General features: G+C 37.6%; 1 protein-coding gene and 1 long non-coding RNA gene across 2 annotated transcripts in view; one reads left to right on the forward strand and one right to left on the reverse strand.

The window, feature by feature from the left end:
* The window catches only part of hnf4a (hepatocyte nuclear factor 4, alpha), a 173,927-nt gene that overhangs the window by 109,560 nt on the left and 44,945 nt on the right, over positions 1 to 19,422 (reverse strand). The gene's annotated exons all lie outside the window — the stretch shown is intronic.
* LOC114659526 (uncharacterized) overlaps positions 149 to 19,422 on the forward strand; it is a 70,648-nt gene continuing 51,374 nt past the window's right edge. The window contains exon 1 of the long non-coding RNA XR_003717559.2: positions 149 to 355. This is a non-coding gene — a long non-coding RNA (uncharacterized LOC114659526). The remainder of the gene's footprint in view (positions 356 to 19,422) is intronic.

The following is a 19,422-nucleotide window of genomic DNA, read 5'->3' on the forward strand; positions in this document are numbered from 1 at the left end:
GCTCTTTGACTTTACCTTAATTCGAGAAACAAAAGAAACCTCTAAAGAGAGAAAACTCCAGTGTTTAATTCTCCTTTGAAATTTCAAATTCCACTTTGTGGACAAAGTCCTGTCTAGCCTCAGAATACAGATCTCCGACCACTGACCAAACTCCATTTCAATGAAACCACTGCCTATTTGTACTTTCTCCTGAAAGTTTTCTTTTCATTTCAGTGGCTGGATCAGTCATGACAAAATGTCACCAATGCTAAAAGGGAAATAATGTATTTAAAAAATGTAAAGCAGCCAGTAGGATGCATTGGAGGCTTCAGACTGTTGAGTGAAAAAGGAAGTTATGGCTTACAAGAACAATGAAGTAAGTTGCATTTTTATTTCCAGTATTTATAGTGCTGATAATGGAAGAGCGCTATGATATTAATATATCTCTCATGTCACAAATCTAGAGGACTCATTCGGGGGTATGGTGTGTCACAGCTGCCTGATAGGCCAGGACCTTTCAGTAGGTAAAATTCAGCTTATGGTTACAACTGGCTACGTGCAGGCTGACCACCAGTGAACTGCATCAGTGAGAAGTGCCATCTCACACCACCTGGTGAAGTTTCTGAAGGATATTAAGAAGTGGAAAATATGCACTGTAACATGCCAATTTAACAATAAATATAATTTATAAAAAATGGTGGGCTGTTAGTATAGGATTGTTCCTACCTTCCCTTAAACAACCCCAGAACTCAGCTGGGTTATTTGGAGAAATAGAATGGGCTGGGTGTCAAGTATATTTAACTGCACAGCATTTATAAAAGTTTTTGCTTACATTTGCTATCCAACTGGATTTTTTGGGGTACTTTGCCCCCAAACTAAAGTTAGTTTTAAATTGGCTGCATGTACATGGGCTTGTGTCGCCCATTTGAGGTTATTTCTTCCTTAAGCTTGAGTTTGCCAGGATAGATGGCAAATTCCCAGATCTTTGAATTGGATTAGATTTGAAAATGGACAGATGTTTTAACATTTATTGCAGACATACTCATAAATCTAAAATACGGATTTCCATAAAAATGGGTTTAAATACAAAATACAGTAGAAAATTTAAGAAAAGCTGATGAAAAGTTAATCTATAAAACTGAAAACCCCTGCTTTATTCACTTATCACATGTGAAGATTTAAGGTAATTAATAAATGATTAGATCTACTGACAATAAGTAATTCATAACATTTTCCCATTAGAAGACAATAGACATGGATTGAACAAAAGCTCAAGAAATTTGACAAACGAAAGTTGGCCATTCAGCCCATCATGCTTGCTTTTAAAACTAATAGTTAAGCTGTCTCAAAATCTTATTCAGATATCTCTTAAAGGTTGTTAACCATGATGCACGAGAACATCTAACCAACAGAACTTGTGTTTCTAAGTCGTTAGGCTTTAGCTAATTATCACATCTTGCACAAACCAGCTTGCCGCCACCTCTAAAAATGTATTGGCTTAACTTTTAATAATGACGACGTTGCAATGATAGGTCTTGGATTTGAATCCTATTTCCAGCTACAGAGGCTTATTCTCCCGATGTTTATAAGGATCTTTCTTTTAGGCGTTCATCCACAAAGATGTGTGCACTAGGGGAATTAGTGATTCTAAAAGGGCCCCAGGTAAGGGAGGCCTAATGTTTTTGTGGTCGGCTCTTGTTCCCACCTAAAATGGATTAAGTGGATCTGAGAAAATAATGTTAATATTTTATAATGGCCACAAGTAATAATAGTAATAATACAATTTATTTATATAATACCTCTTCCATTCAGGGACCCTTAAGTGCTCTACTGATCTGTCCCTTTTTATTAATTAGAGTATAATGCATGCAAATCCTAAGGCTCACATATTGTAGAAATATTTATGTGAATAGTGTAAAAACATAGCTTTAGCTGTACAGTAGCAGAAGAGAACAAACTATGAAATGGATTTCTTCTATTCTGATCATTTTAACAGTTGTATTTTATGACCGAATGATGATTACCCTTTTGGGACACAAGACATGAGAGCCGTTCTATGTAAATAATTGTACAGTAGGAAAAGCTGCAGGAGGTAGAGCGGGACGTTTGTTGAGGTTTGCTGTTTGGCCTGATCTTAAGAGTGTGACAATAGACACAGGATGATGGGATACAGCCAGTGTGAAAGGAAACAACATTTAATGACTTACTCACCTTCTTACTTGACTAATTATAATTCATTATAAATTAGCTATTAATAGTCAATGAAATCTTTATTAAATTTGCCATTAACAGTTGTAATAGTCATTAAAAATTAGAAGACACTTCAAATATGGTCCTGTCATTATTCACTGTTTTATACCATGTTAACGACTGTTAATGCAACTGCTTGTAATGGATGCCTAAACTAAAGTATTACTGATGCTGATGACAAGACAGTTCAGTTGTTCTGTGTTCTCAGGTGTGTCCCTAAAGTGGACTAAGCAGGTTAAGCATTTATCTTCTGCCCTTTCCATCCCCTCTGATGTTTTTGTTTTCCTACTCATTTCATCCCTTTCTCTCCTTTCTACCATTTCTGCTTACTCTTCTTCAAGCGTAAGTCCAATAAAAGCTCAACCATTCCTAATCTTTAGTGTTTTTGTATAGCAGAATGACATTGAGATTTGCAGAGGTATGTGTGAAAGACGTGCAAGTGGATAAGAGATAGGGAGCCTTTATTATAAGCTGAAGCAGATGATGGTAGCATTGCCCCCATGAAACTGGTTTTGATGGTCAGCCCATTGTCCTTGTAGATTTTGTACATTGTCCCCCTCTTCATGTGACTTTTCCTCAGTGTCTGTGGGTTTACCTGCTTATAAAGGTGTAAGTTAAATGAAGTGACAGCTATAAATTGTGAAAAAGTTGATGTATGCATGAGTGTGCCCTACAAAAATCTGGTGCACCATCATCATCTGTTACTGATTTGGGCCAGATGCTGCTAAAATAGCCTCTGGACACCTGTGACCCTAGCTACATTAAGCAGGATTAAAAAGTGGATAGGTGAAGCAAATGAATATGTTGGAATTTCCAGTATCTTGATCTCCTGTAGTCAAAGATTAGCCTGATTTTTCATTGTTTTTAAAATATCTGCATGTTCTGATCTTCCTATAACAAGTTAAGAGTTATGGGGAGATGATGTCTACTGCTGTAGCATTAGATAGAAGGTAGGAAGCAGACCTGGAGATATATATCCATCTGTTCATTTCTGGAGCTCACTTAGTCAATGAGCAGGATAAAGAGAACTCAGCGCTGTTCCAGAAGTAAGCAAACACCCACACTCACTCATTCACTCACACCAAGACACGTTAGAGCCACTAATTAGGCTAACCTGCATTTCTTTGAGAACTGGGAACAAACCAAAGTACCTGCAGAAAGTCCATGTGGATGGTGGAGGAACAGGCAAAATCCAAACAGGATTTGAACCTAAGTTCCTGAGGATGCGTGTGATGGTCACTGCTCCAGTGACCTGCTCCACCATACCAGCCATACCTAACTGTCAGAAACTCTTCAGTTTTAATGAGTAATTATTTAAATCCCTTCACAACATGAATATAGCTATTGCAACAGATTTCTTATCAAATGTAATGTGATTGACAGAATATTGTGGTAAAATTAGGACTGCCTCACTACACTAGAAAAAAATGTAAAAACACTACTTAAGGCAGACCATATAGCAATATTACCTCCACCCACCATTGACCTTTGAGACTGCTGTCAGATGCTTGGAAATGATTTTGAATTTTTTATGTGGTAGCCTTGCAGGGAGGCTGTTTCTAGTATGGATTGCACCACTGGTGTAGATGTTAGATATGATCTTAATATACCTTAAGTTTGATATATTGCCCATGAGAAATAATAAAGACAGCATCACTCAGAAGAAAGTGCCAAGCAACATGGCCATGACAAGTGACTAGAAGTAATCCAGTGATGGGAGTCAAAGGAATGATAGAAACATTTATTATGGGAAAATTGCAGCCTTTAATTTACTTCTTTAGTAGCCCATAATATGGAGGCACAGTGGGTAGCACTGGCATCTCACTGTGCTTGAAGCCCGAGTGGTGTGACCTTAGTGACAGTTTTGCCCATTTTTCTTGTGTTCACATGGGTTTCCTTTACAGATTCCAGTTTCCAGATTGGCTTGATGTAAATAAATGCAAAGAAAAATGTTAAGTGTACCTTACAATCAGATGGCATCTTTGTGTCTGTTGCTTTTAGTCTCTGTTGCTTTGCACAACAATAAAGAACTAAAAATGGACAGATAGATGGATGGATGAGTGAGGTTAAAACCTATGGATGCAGCTGCTAAAATGTTTTTCCATCCACTTTGCCTGAACTACTGTAAAACTTAAATTATTAAACTTTTTGCAATCCCAGAGGTCCTTGTATATTAAATTATTAGTAAATGTGCCTATTTTTCAACATTTGTGAAATAAACACAAGTTTTTAAGTAACTTTTTTGCCTGAGTCGGAACCTTTAGAAATCACTGCAAAACAAAAACTATAAACTCTCCCAAATCTGATGTGCTAGACATTTTTCTTCACATATCTTCTGTTCCTGCTATAAACTCATAAAATCTATGACAGGTCTCTGTACACTAAATAAGTAAACAATTGCATCAATAACCATTTAAGTCAAATCTTTTTGTAAATCAGTCACATCTCTTGATAAAACAGATTAATTATTAACAGGTGCTTTGCTGAGAACACAAGTTAGTGAAGTTTAAAGAGCTGTTTTCTATCTGGATGTCTTTCGGTAGATGTCTGTGTCAGTCGGAATCCTCTCTATTGAAATAAGTTACTTTTCAATTGAATCATTTGCTGTACTGCAGTAAAATTTCTCTCGAGAGGTTTAGAAGTGGATGTTCCACAACCTGAACTCTGTGGGAAAACATTTTGTGAAAACTTTATGTTAACAAAGTGGGAAGCATTTTATACCAGGGAGCAATTTAATGGACAACCCGTTTTTATTAGGTTATTTTTATTTTTACATATTTAATTTGTTTTCAATTTGGCTTTATGTTTTATTTAAACAAGTTAGAATTATTTTGGAGTTAAACACTGTACTGTAGATTCAGAACATGTGCAACTCTATTCAGCTAATTTTTCCTAAGTAACATTGAATCTAAATTTGGAGGATCTTAAAGTCCTACTCTCTACCACACTACTTGGTAATTTATTCCACGTGTCTATGATTGTTACATGAAGAAACATTTTCTAATATTTCCATAAAATTTACCCTTAACAATTTTCTGACTGTGTCCCCATTTTCTTGTTGAAGAATTTATTGCAAAGGAATGGCAGGGATTCACTGTACATGGCATTAAAATGTAATCTCAGAGTATCCTCTACAGTTGTGCTTTATTAAAGGTGACACCAATATTCAATGTTAAGGAGGTTTTAGTGAAGATCTGCATGCTAAGATTAGCTTAACTAAAGAGCGTAAGTCCATTACGTTGGCAATGAAAAAACAATGTCTGCCATTGTTATGTCTTACAAATTTGGGAGGCTAAACAAAAGTGCCCAACCAAAGTCTGCGTGGAGTCAAAACCGTAGATAGATAGATAGATAGATAGATAGATAGATAGATAGATAGATAGATAGATAGATAGATAGATAGATAGATAGATAGATAGATAGATAGATAGATAGACTTATGGGTTACATACATATATATTCAGTTGCTTGTTGCTCTCACTACAATAACTTGTCTTCTGAAGGACCAAGCTTGCAGGTGCTCTTTTGAGACTCTTAAATCCTCCATTGCTGTACTAGAATCAGAATCCTGCACAACCATCTTATCTGAAGATTAGGTTAGGATGCCTCCATTAAATTACTCCTAGTATCTCAAATGAGCCACCTTTCGTCCATCCATTTTCTAAACTCACCTGTTATTTCTTCCTTATATCATAGAGTTCCGTCTGTAATGCCCTTAGAAACTTAATCTGCCATTCTACTGCTGGGAGTAGTAGTCAGCTGTCACATAAATTTACCAAATCTAAATCACAATACATTGTTATTTTGTTTTCCTTCATCAGATAGATAGATGTTATTTCTACCAATAATATGACGGCATTCATGAAAGTAGTGGGGAAACCACAAAAATAACAATAAAAATAAATAACAACTGAAAAACAAAATTAACAAAACTAAAAATTATACAGAATAATTCAGGAAGTGACCAAACATGCCTTTAAAATAAACAAGGCAAAATAAAATGTTAATATTAATTACATTTTCTCTGAAAAACTGGCTCTTGCTGTAATACTGTGGGTAGAGTTTGACCTCAATAGGATGAGAAACTCTTGTGAGCAGATCGAAATACTCTGAGCGCACACTAATTGTGTTGATGGCTATGGAGAAACTGAGCCTCAGAATGAGGATGAGAATGGGGTTATGTCTCATTTTGCCAAACTGGCTGCTTAAGTCAAGTTTGTGGTGGGCATCAGGTAAAATATGGAGCCTGGACAAAACAAATATCAAAATTATGAAAAAGATAAAAGACATAATATACATACAATAATTCATTGTTCTTTTGTTATCCAAAAAAGAGTGAATCAAAACAAGCAGTGCTGAACACTGATATATACTCTCCAGATATGGTGTCAAAAGCCAACACTATTAGAAAAACACAAAAGTCAGGTGAAGTACCATAAAATCCTAAAAACTGGACAAAACAACACTTGAATAAAGCCCTCAGTCTTGTGGCCAGGCATCAGAACCAGATGGAGTGTAGTAAGAAGCAAAAACCCTATGAAATCAGGGACTTGGGCTCTTGACAGCAAAGTAATAAAAAGCGGGAATCCAACTGATTTGGTTGTGCTTGATTTATTTCAATAAATGCTCAATTGTATTACACCCTAGTTGTTGTGAGCATTGAGCGGCACGGTGGTGCAGTGGTAGTGCTGCTGCCTTGCAGTTAGGAGACCTGGGTTCACTTCCCTCCCTGCGTGGAGTTTGCATGTGTGTCTGCGTGGGTTTCCTCTGGGTACTCCACTTTCCTCCCACAGTCCAAAGACATGTAGGTTATGTGCATTGGCGATCCTAAATTGTCCTTGGTGTGTGCTTGGTGTGTGTGTGCCTTGCGGTGGGCTTGCACCCTGCCTGGGAATTGTTCCTGCCTTGCGCCCTGTGTTGGCTGGGATTGGCTCCAGCAGACCCCCATGACCCTGTGTTAGGATATAGCGGGTTGGACAGTGACTGACTGACTGTTTTGAGCGTGTGTTCTTACTTTCTGCATGATTGTTCTTATTGTTAGTCATTTATAAAATGATTTTGTTTACATCATTGTGGTGCCATTTTGTTTAGCAGTTTTATTATGGCTGCTGCAATTTTCTGAGTGTTTCTCATGGCCATAGCATTGTTATTATAAGGGTACAATTGTCACTTCACTGTAAGAAGCCTGTTTAAGATGGCGGAAGACAGCATTTCATATCTAAGTTTTTGGATAAAATCATAAGCAAACAAAAATGCTTCATAGTAGTTATAGTTGGTTGTCTCTTCTCTTTTTGAGCTTTGGGAATTAATTTTGGTATTGCTGCTAGTGTTCTTTAAGACTTTCTGGATGCTGAACACCTATTGATGGATAATTTATATTAATGAAGGCTCCTTATCTACCATTCCATGCAATATGTTGTTTTTTCATATTGGACCTGACATGCCAAATATAATCTTGGCTGCAATACCAACAAATTGTACTAATTTCCAAAGCTTCCATGTTTTACCATGCTCATGAAAAAAGATATCCACATACATTAAAGATAGTACTTCTTGAGCTAGTTGATCTTCTTTAGAGCTGTTCTAGTAGGTGGGCAGATTAGGTTTGACGTTTTGACTAAATCGATGTTCTGTTTATAGCAATCCTCAAGAGCAAAATATCACAGTAAATGCTATGGAGTGCACAGGTAACGCCAGAAGAGTGGCTGTGGATCAGGTTATAGGGCAAATGCAATTTTGAGGTATTTGTTTGAGACTGAACTTGTCATAAACATGATTATTGTTTCACAAGCTGTAAATGTGATTTAGGTTCTTCAATCCAGCTAGGATTTGCAGCTTGGGTTGAGTTTGGTATGCTTTGATCAATGATCAGAAGTAGACTGAGCCATCTGGAGCAGAAGCAGAGCTACGTCTGGATGCTCTTTGTGGATTATAGCTCAGCTTTCAATACAATCATTTCTGACATCCTCATCACCAAACTGGTCACTCTTGGCCTCCCCCCTCTCACATGTGTCTGGATAAAAGACTTTCTTACCAACAGGCTCCAGACTTGGCCCCCACCTCTCCTCCATTCGCACACTGAACACCGGTACCCCACAAGGCTGTGTGCTGAACCCCCTCCTGTACTGTCTCTACACCCACGACTGCAGTCCGGCCCACAACAATAACCTCATCGTCAAGTTTGCTGATGACACCACAGTGGTCGGACTCATCTTAAAGGGAGACGAGGCAGCTTAAAGAGAGGAGGTCCTGAAGTTGGCAGCCTGGTGTTCAAAGAACAATCTGGCTCTGAACACAAGGAAAACCAAGGAGCTCATTGTCGACTTCAGGAGGCACAGTACCGACTTAGCCCCGCTTTACATCAACGGCGAGTGTGTGGAGAGGGTTCATACCTTCCAGTTTCTCGGCATCCTTATCTCCACTGACATCTCCTGGACAGACAACATTATAGCAGTCATCAAGAAGGCTCAGCAGCGGTTACACTTCCTGTGGGTCCTCAGAAAGCACAACCTGGACTCCAACCTGCTACTGACCTTCTACCGCTCATCCATTGATAGCCTGCTGACATACTGTATCACAGTATGGTACGGCAGCTGCACCATGGCAGACAGGGAGAGGCTTCAGAGAGTAGTAAAGGCAGCACAGAAGATCATCGGCTGCCCTCTCCCCTTCCTGATGGACATTTACACCTCCTGCTGCCTCAGCAGAGCAATAAACAGCTCCAACCTTGGCTCTGATCTGTTTGACCTGTTGCCCTCAGGGAGGCGCTACAGGTGCATCACAACAAGGACAAACAGACTCAAGAACAGTTTTTTCCCAAACGCCATAACCATTCTAAACTCACACATGCACTGACTACACAGTATAACCTGGACTTCCTTCTATCCATCAAATGTGCAATATCCAATATCTAAATGGTATTGATAATAACTGTGCAATATCTGTATACTGTATAATATCATTACTCTCAGGGTCCAACATCCACTACTCACTGCACATGATCATCATTATTGTGCAATATTTAAATTATGCGCAATAACCCAATAGTGCAATAGTTATTTATTCTTTCCATATGTATATAGCGTCGCAGAACTTTTGTTTTGCAACTTTTTTTTGCAACTTTTTGCACCATTTGTTTATTTATTTGTTGTGTTCTACATATATGTCTGCACTGGAGGAGCTGCTTTTAATCTAATTGTACATGTTGTGACAGATAGAGGGAGCTGTCGTCCTCTTGAACCCTCTGACTTGACTCCAGACACCAGGTAAAAGTCCAATAATTATATATATTCGGACAATACAGTGCACAAAGCACCCTCCTCTCCACAATACTCATATAATACACAAATAATCAATCTATACAATCCTCCACACTCCCAGACGCGTTGCCACCCTTCCACCCAGCTCAGCTCCACATCTGGGATTTCCCATAGTCCTTTTATAGTCCTTGCCCCGGAAGTGTTTCGCCCTCTCTGTCCACATGACTAGGAACACTTCCGGGTCATATAAAAACTCTTCTTCTTCACCCTGGAAGCACATCATTCTTCCTGTCGCTATGACTACGACGTACGTACGGGTTATAGGGCACATAATAGTCTCTGGACCTTCCTGCATCGTCCCCTGGAGGTTCCCCTGGTATCCAGCAGGGCTGGGATGAAAAACTCCACTGTCCATGATGCCCTGCTGGAACTCGGGGCACCACTATGTTGCATGAAGGGCTCCACCTGGCAGACTGGGGGTATTGGCCAGGATAAAAGGCCGGCCATGTCCCACAATGTGTATAGTGACAATAAAAGACATTCTATTCTATTCCAGCTGACATGTTTTAATTTTTCTGTGATTTTCTGTTGTATTAAAAATAATGTATATGTTTTTCCTAAGAGGTTTTCAAGCCAACAATTTAATTTTGACATTTGGTTTTTGTTGCAAAGCTTCCTTCAAAAGTTACTGTTTTAATATTATTTTCAACATTGTCCTTTGTTTTGTTATAATGGGCTTTTGCGTGGTCCAATTCCATGGCAATCTATTCCATAATACACTGGGAATGTGTGACTGGTGACTTCAGCAGTGGGACCACATAAATGTTACAGTCTCCATTTTTCTTTGAGCTTTGTGGCTTATCATGATTGGACTCTTATGATTTATGTGTCTTTTCTGGGATTTTCATACTCAGATGCTGAAGCTAAAATTGAGGTTCAGCACAAATTTGAGAAACATATTATCTTATTAGCATTATTCTGCAACACTATTTTTATTTTCTTTGGGCGCCACCATTTTATAAATCCTGTTGTCATGATGATGGTCCATGTTGCCAGTGGTGTGAACTTCGGCGTTGTGACTTCAAAGCATCACTTGGTGAACAGTTAAATGGCTATTTTGTGTCTGAGCCTGAGAAAAAAATCATAACAAAACAATAATGTGTGTTTATTTAGTTAATTCTCTTGGTGACGACTTCTGTTCTACATATTTTTCGATTATGACTGAGCTTCATTGACTTCCTGGACATACTTCTTTGTTTTTTTTTTTATTCATCTCTTCTTCTGGTCATCATTTAAAAATTCTCTGCCACCTTTTCAGTATCAGAACAATAAAGGTAACAATAAGCATTTCCCAAATCATGAAGGGATAATAAAAGGGGTAACAAGCAGCCAGGATAACCCACCTGCTACACAAGTCCTGTTCAGGGAGGCCGTCAGCAGCAGCATTGCTTTTTTCTGTTTATTTGTACTTAGCTTTCTCTCTCATATTTGCCCTTCCCCTGTGTGCTGTATTTTTTATTATTTTTTATTTTTAATATATATTTTTTTCCAATAAACTGACTATAACAGCTTCCCATTTCTGGTTAAGGCTTTCCAGAAGATTTTGCAGTGTGTCTGTTGGTGCCCATTCAGCCAAAAGAACATTACTGAGGTCAGCTACTGATGTTGTACAAGAAGACCTGACTCACGACCAGCATTTCAATTCATTGCAAAGGCATTCAATAAGCGTTGTGGTAAGGATTCTGTGCAGGCCATTTGAGTTCATCTATGTTTTTATGGACCTGTCTTTGTGCACAGTAGTACAGTCAAGCTGGGACATACAAGGCCCTTCCTTAAAGTGTTGCCACAAAGTTTAAAGTGCACAATTATTTACACCAGGGGTCTCCAACTCCAGTCCTGGGGCCTCATGTATAAACGTTGCGTACGCACAGAAATGTTGCGTACGAACGTTTCCACGCTCAAATCGCGATGTATAAAACCTAAACTTGGCGTAAAGCTACACACATTTCCACGGTAACTCATACCTTGGCGTACGCAATTTCTCCGCTCGGTTTTGCAGACTGGCGGCACCCAGCGTCAAAGCAGTGCTACTGTTCCTGTGTGATCACCCTTTCTTTCTTAGCTCCACATTCCTGACGCGGCTTTATAAATACACTGAAATTAACTGCATATTGTTTATTAGTGTAATGCATCTGATTGTAATTAACCTGTAGCAATATAATGGGCCAGGGAATAGCCATAGTATTCCAAATACCATAACTGCTTTAGCGTTGTTACGCTCACTGCATCTTCTTCTTCTTTCAGCTGCTCCCGTTAAGGGTTGCCACTGCGGATCATCTTTTTCCATATTACTCTCACTGCACCACTCGGAGTATTTATATCTCTGTATCTGAGTGTGAATCACAGCAGCAGATGATCGGAAAGAGAATTATGGGTATACAGTTTCAAGTACACACTACCTCAGTCACGGCAAAGCGCGTCAAAGCCTTTCCTGTACGGACCTCGCGTTTCAGAAACAGTTCCATCCCAAGAACTACAAACGCACTCAATCAGTCCATCAAGTGCTCCTTGTAGAACTGTTTGTACTTAAAAGTACAATCACCTCACTGTAAACTTGCACTACTGTTATAATATTGCACAACCTGCGCTACTTTATAAAGCGCGTATGATGACAATATCATTTTTAAGATGAAATGCAGCAAAATATGTTGCTTATAGTATACAGATAAAACTTTAACTTCATTTAAATAATCTGTATTGTTAATAATTAAACATGTGAGGACACGGTGCCGCAGCTTATAGCTAGTTCAAGGATAGCTCCTGCCTTGCGCTGTATTCTTGTTGGTGCTGATGTGACACTGGAAGGATAGACGAATAGAATAATTAAACATGTACTACGAAGATATTTCAATGTTCCTTAAAAGTTTTGAAGAATCGGCGTTCTAAGCTTACAAATGGCTTAACGTCTATTATAGAGCTGATTGTGTGGCGATTGGAGAAAGAAAAGTATGGACAGGAATTGGAGGTTAGTACGTTTGAAAGAGACAGTACTTCTGTAATAAATTATTTCATCGAAGGTCGCACATGGTGCAGCAAGCCTCTTGCGTGAGATATGAACAATCACTGCACCACCGTTTTCCCATGTTTAATAACATGCTTTCATTCCTATCATCATGAAAAAGATATCACGTATACATCTCAGTAATTTAATTATTCAGAGAGCTGAAATATCTCGAATGTAATGGATTATGTGTCCTGTCGGAGAAAGAGAAAGAACGGAAGCACGTAGTGATTCACACACATAGAGCACATAGAAGATCAAACACAGAAAAAAGCATTTAACATGCTACTTGAGAAACTAGTAAAATAAACGATTTTAAGATGAAGTTTATGATGTTCTACTTTAATGGCAAAATGACACTCAGACAGTGGGCTACGACTTGCCTTTTCACGGCGACTTTGATATGTGATTTCTTTTTTATTTCGGGCACTGTGCGACTTTGTGAATTTGATCTTTCGAGTTTTTCCGACACTCTGTCACTCGATCAACTTTCTTTTGTTGGTTATACCACTGTTTAAACCAACAAATAGTACGTTTTTCCTTTGCCTCCACTTGGTATTCTCTGAAATTCTTATATTTTCCCCCGTGCTTTTCCCATTGTCTTTTCACAGAAGGCTATTTATATTGATTTGCATATTCAAAGAGGCGTAATTCTGGGAGGAGTTGGGGCGGGACAGAAGGCGCGTGCACGTGCGTTACTTTTCACGCTGATCGGGATTTATGTAGTGGAAGAACGTGAAAGTATGCGTGCGCACAGATTCCTGCATCTGGATTTTTCTGTGCGTACGCACAATCCCGCTTTTGTGCTTACGCCATGTTATAGTGTGAGTTCTATGCACGGCGTTATACATGAGGCCCCTGGAGAGCTACTGTGGCTGCAACTCTTTTTCCTCAATTAGTGACCAGATTTTGCTGCTAATTAACTATTTCCCTTTATTTTAATTGACTTTTCTTGAGACTCTGACCGCTGAATTCATTTTTTTTCCTTAAACGTCAATTTTATGTGAAGTGAGCCAACAGATGAGCAACTAATTTGGGGCCTCAAACTCCAACCAGCTTCAATTCATTCAGTTTCTTAATTTGAAGCCAATTCTCGTTTAATTCCATGGTGCTAATTCTGCCATGGCAGACATTTCCAAAAATGTTTCTTTTTTAAGAGCGCTGTCAAAATGTTTTGTGGACCTGAGCAGATCAACATTACTGAGGAGGCCTTCACCTTTATTTTCAGTTATTGCCTGATGGACGCAGGTTGTTGTTTATGTGTTGGTTCATTTTGTGTCTTAATATTGTTTGGTTGCTAATTAAAGAAAATAGAAATAATTAAGGGGCCTGAGTCTTAAGTTGTGCATCAATTAAAATTAAGGCAAAGAGTTAATTAGCCACAAAATCTGCCCACTAATTAAGAAAAGGGTTAGAATGAAAACTTGCAGCCACAGTAGCTCTCCAGGACTGTATGCCACGGAATTAACAGTACCTTTCACGGGAATCATGGATTCCAGCCCAAAACCTAAGAAACAGCCCCAGGCCATTTAGGCACTATGAAGTGTGGAAGGTAGCATTTTCCTGGTCTGCCAACCTGTGATTCATCCATCAGACTGCTAGAAAGTGCCAGAGAAAATGTTTCCAAGGCTCCAGAGTCTAATGGAGGTGTGCTTTGCACAGCTTCCGCTGATGCTTTGCGTTGCAGATAGTAATGTTGAGTTTGTATGCAGCTGCTCAGCCATGGAAACCTAATTCATGAAGTTCCCAATGCACAGTTGTTGGGCTGATGTTGCCTTCAGAGGCAGTTTGAAACTTAATTGTAGGTGGTGCCCCACTATTTGAGATTTGCATGATCTACAATCCAGTTTTGATGTTGCAAAATCCAGCATCCTGGGTTCCAATCCCTCATCTAGACAGTGTCTATCTGAAGTTTGCATGTTCTCCATGCCAGTGTGGTTTTCCTCTGAGTGGGCCAGTTTTTCTTCTGTACACCCAAAGGCATGCAGATATGCTTGGGTGTTTGAAATTGGGCCCCATGGACTAATTTCCTGTCCAGGACAGTTTCTTACCTTCCAGTGCAGTTGGGATAGACTATACCCTCCGCCACTCTCATTTGGATGAGATGATATAATAGATAGATAGATAGATAGATAGATAGATAGATAGATAGATAGATAGATAGATAGATAGATAGATAGATAGATAGATAGATAGATAGATAGATAGATAGATAGATAGATAGATAGATAGATACTTTATTAATCCCAATGGGAAATTCACAATATATGATATAGGCCTATGATAGCACAAAAGCCAAAAATTACCATTTTCATAGGTAATGCTCAAATTCACAAGTACATCACCAGATAGAGCACCAGTGTTTTTGAACTGAATAGTGAATCAGGGAAGAACAATGGCAAAACAAAATGGACTATTCTCTAAGTCACCTATTGGAAAGACTCCATCAAAGTGAATCCATAGCCCACTTCACATTACACTTCAATACTTCATTCTCATGTTTCCTTGGCAAGACTTTCTAGCCTTGCTATAGTTCTGTGTATTACCATAAATTCACCAACAGAGTAATAGCAATGCTTAACACAATGTCATATATCTATCTTAATAAAAGGATATGTGTGTGTCTGTTTGTGTGTCTGTCCAGTTGATATGTCTCTATCATTGCAAAAGATGGCACATCACAAACATTTGAAGTAATGAAATGCATTGCATTTGTCACTCAGATAGATGGCACATCACAAACATTAATGCTTCTTTTATGCATCCCATACAAATGGCATATAAAGTATCTATCTATCTATCTATCTATCTATCTATCTATCTATCTATCTATCTATCTATCTATCTATCTATCTATCTATCTATCTATCTATCTATCTATCTATCTATCTATCTATCTATCTATCTATCTATCTATCTATCTATCTATCTATCTAACAGAGCCATAGGCATTGCATGGTGCATTGCAAACATTAACCCTGAAGTCTACATTGACCAATTAGATTTCACCCCATCTTAAATGATGGGTAGCACAGATGGTCTCCACTATAAAAGAAAAAAACATAAATATTAGGCATAAGGAGGGTCTGCACGGTCAAGAGCAATACTGCACATGCAAGCCATTGACCATGGAGTCTGCTTGTGGTGTGCAGTTAATTGTACTATAAACCTAATATTTCACTAGACCACTAACCCAAATGTATAATACTTTATCTGCTTCTGAAACATACCAGACAGACATGGTGAAGCACAGTGTAATTTATAGAAGTGCCATATTCTGTACAGAGTTTACAAAGTTCTAAAATTTGTACTTGTTTTCTCTTGCAATTCAAAGTTATGTTGTGAGAGGTTCCATGACAACTCCCCACCTTAGTCAATTCCCCACATTCCCAACTCCCCACAATTACAATTCCCCACATCACAATTCCCCACATTGCAATTCCCCAAATTCACAATTCCCCACGTCCACAACTCCCCACATTGGGATAATATTTATTATAACCATAGACTAATGTACTATATAAGACAGTCCATATAATGATATAAAAGCGTGCCCTCCGTTTCCCCACATCGAGCATTATTTTATTTAAAAACGCTACTTGTTAATAAATATGTAAAAATACATTATCCAAGCATGCATTTTTATATACAATTTGCCTTTTAAAAATTTGAAACAGGTAAGTTGAATTCTATTATTTTTTGAATCTTTCTTAAAACATGCTAAAACGTAACATTTTTGATTTTTATCTTTTTTAAATTACCAAAATTAAAGTTCTCAAAAATAATAGACTCTACTTATGGTGTAAAAATAAAAACACGAAATAAATCAAATAAAATTCTTCTCGCGCCTTACAACGTATCTACGTGCTCCGCGTCGCGCGCACCAAGTTTGCACGTTTGATAGTCTGTAGCGAACTTACCCTAGTCGGGTACTGTACATTTAGTTTAATGATTTTCTTTTATTAGATAAACCTGTACAGTGGAATTATTAGCAAATGGAATAGGACCTTATCTAATTCATTATTTTGTACCAAGCATATTTTGTATTAAACTCATTTGTTCATTTGTGTATATCAGTTACTTGTATTTTGTAATCAGTAATGCATTTCAATAAATTGTCATGAAATAAAACTTTTGGAGATTAATTACTACTATTTGCATTTTAGAATTCCTTCATTATATTATTAATTCAGTGCACTCCATATTATCCCAATGTGGGGAGTTGTGGAAGTGGGGAATTGCAATGTGGGGAATTGCAATGTGGGGAATTGTGATGTGGGGAATTGTAATTGTGGGGAGTTGGGAATGTGGGGAATTGACTGATGTGGGGAATTGTCTGGCCACCGTTGTGGGAATGATTGGTGTCCCTTAATTGGCGTAATATGAGTATCGGTGTATGAGTGGCACACTTGCTTCTCTTCTAGGCCTAATTCCTATGCTGTGCCCATTGCTGCCACAATTTATGCACTGCATCAGTTTTTTATTGGTAAGAATTGATTCAGTCTGTTATGCAGTATATGTTTATTTTATATTAAATCAGAATTGTCCTTTGTCAAGTTCAGGTGCAGTTCAAAGGAGCTGGCGAAAATTGCTTTCCCAGGAGCACACTGAATATCTTATGAAGGCAAGCAGTACAGCTATTAGAAATTACGGTTTATAAAGTTGGACTTTAGTTCTTCTTTTTGTAAAACAACCTTGTAGTTATATATTTCTATTTACAATACATATAATAAAGTTCCTTTAACTTCTTGACATTTCAGGGAATCCTAAAGATAGACCTTTATTATACACAGCTACTGTGTTTTCTTTACTTTCATAAATGTTTTGTGTAGGTGTTACCCTGGATGTCTGTGGTGTTTTGTGCTAATAGACAGATACTTCATGTGGATTTTTGTCACTTTGTTAAATCACGAAAAAATCTTACTGAATGCTGTCTAACACTCCACTTATTGTGTGGAAGTTTGTATAGAAAATTATTCTTCTCAAAAAAGTATTCTTAAAATTGAACATAATGCAGCAACTCCTTATAGTAACACTACCTGTTTATTTATTAAAGTGATAAAATATTAACATATTGTAAACAATTCATTGAGAATATTTTTTGCATGGCTTTAATTTTATAAATCTTTTCACCTAATTCAGAAAGGAATGAGGAGAAATTGCAATTGCAGAGTATTTGAAGACATTTGTTGTGTCAGTACGGCAGAATTTGTTCAGCCGGAAGCTGCAACAGTGCAATGGAGATTATAGTTGAAACACAGGAAAGAAATGTTAACTCTTACTGTCATAACGTTCACAAGCTTCCCCTCTGTTTTTTTTTTAGAAATGTCATCATTGTTTCAATGCAGTGAGAACTTGCCTCTTCACATTGGTAGCTTCTACATTCACACCTCTCTTGGCTTTACTGGTCAAGACTGATTCAGTTATGATTTGTATTAATGGGAAAGCCAGAACTACAACCTTCCCAAAAATCAAAACACTAATAAATAATTAAATAATATTTATCAAGAAGTAATTAAATTAACAAAGATAATGAAAATTAAATTGATAATAAATTACAAAGAACTAGATCTAATACAACAACAGTAATAAATACAAGGGCAGGTTACAATTCCAAAAGACAAATACAAGTTAAAATAAAACATTAGTATGCTCAAGGTGCACTAGGTCAAAATAAAAAGAAATTTAACAAGAAAAACATAATAAACTTTTAGTTAACAATGCCAACTTGTTATTCAAATGCATAATCTTTAGGAACAAGTTAAAGGTCAAAGCCAGAAATACATAACATCACGAATTTAAACATCAAGAGTTTATACTAAAAGCCAAATAAACCACTAAACAGCTTAAAACGTCAAAACCAAGTAATACTAAATAAAGGAAGAAGCATTGTATGGGACTACCTGGAGGGTCCTGTTACTGTTATTACTGGAGCATAATTACAATGCTTGTTCCAGGAGAGTTATTCATCTTTATCTAGAGATGAGCAAAACAGGCAAATTTTGATTTGCATAGAGTTTCACGAAAATTACAACAAAATTAGTTTTCGCAGGTGATTTTGAAATTTGTGAAACATGAAACTCACCTTTTTGGAGTTTTAAAGATGTTTTATTGGTGGAAAACAAGGAATACTGTTCACTATTACCTTGTTCACACTTCCGTGTTTACCTGTGTCCCTTTCTGCAGTTTAATAAAGCATGTGCTGTATTCTGTACCACAGTAGTAAAATCTATTCTATTTATCACTCTCGCTGACATCACAGTGGAGGACAGCACTATTTTTTTTAAATATGGCATACTGCATATTTTCAGTATGAAGACACAGTAAAACACACCAGCGTGCACTTTACTGTGTTTTCGCTGCAGCAAAATCTCACAAAATGGGAAGCCCCCTCCATGACCAAGCAGCAGCCTTATCTTAGTTGGGGATATGCAACTTTCACTAGAGATATTTATTTAAATACGAAATGTCAGATGAGACACATGCAGATGAGACACATGCAGAACCGATGCATGAAAACACTTCCAGACTGGAACTAAATTTCACTGGAAGTAAAGTGCAAAGTGAAATCAGTTTTGCACAAATCATAACAAGAAAATCCCTCCTTAATGAGGTTAAAGACTAAATTTAAGGATGAATGGCTGGACACAGACACTTTTTTATATGGTTTCATCTTCTTCATCTTTCAACAACAACAACATTTATTTGTATAGCACATTTTCATACAAAAAATGTAGCTCAAAGTGCTTTACATAATGAAGAAAAGAAAAATAAAAGACAAAGTAAGAAATTAAAATAAGACAACATTAATTAAGGTCCAATGGCCAGGGAGGACAGAAAAAACAAAAACAAAAAAACTCCAGATGGCTGGAG

This window comes from Erpetoichthys calabaricus, chromosome 10 (assembly GCF_900747795.2).
Source record: "Erpetoichthys calabaricus chromosome 10, fErpCal1.3, whole genome shotgun sequence".
NCBI lineage: Eukaryota > Metazoa > Chordata > Cladistia > Polypteriformes > Polypteridae > Erpetoichthys > Erpetoichthys calabaricus.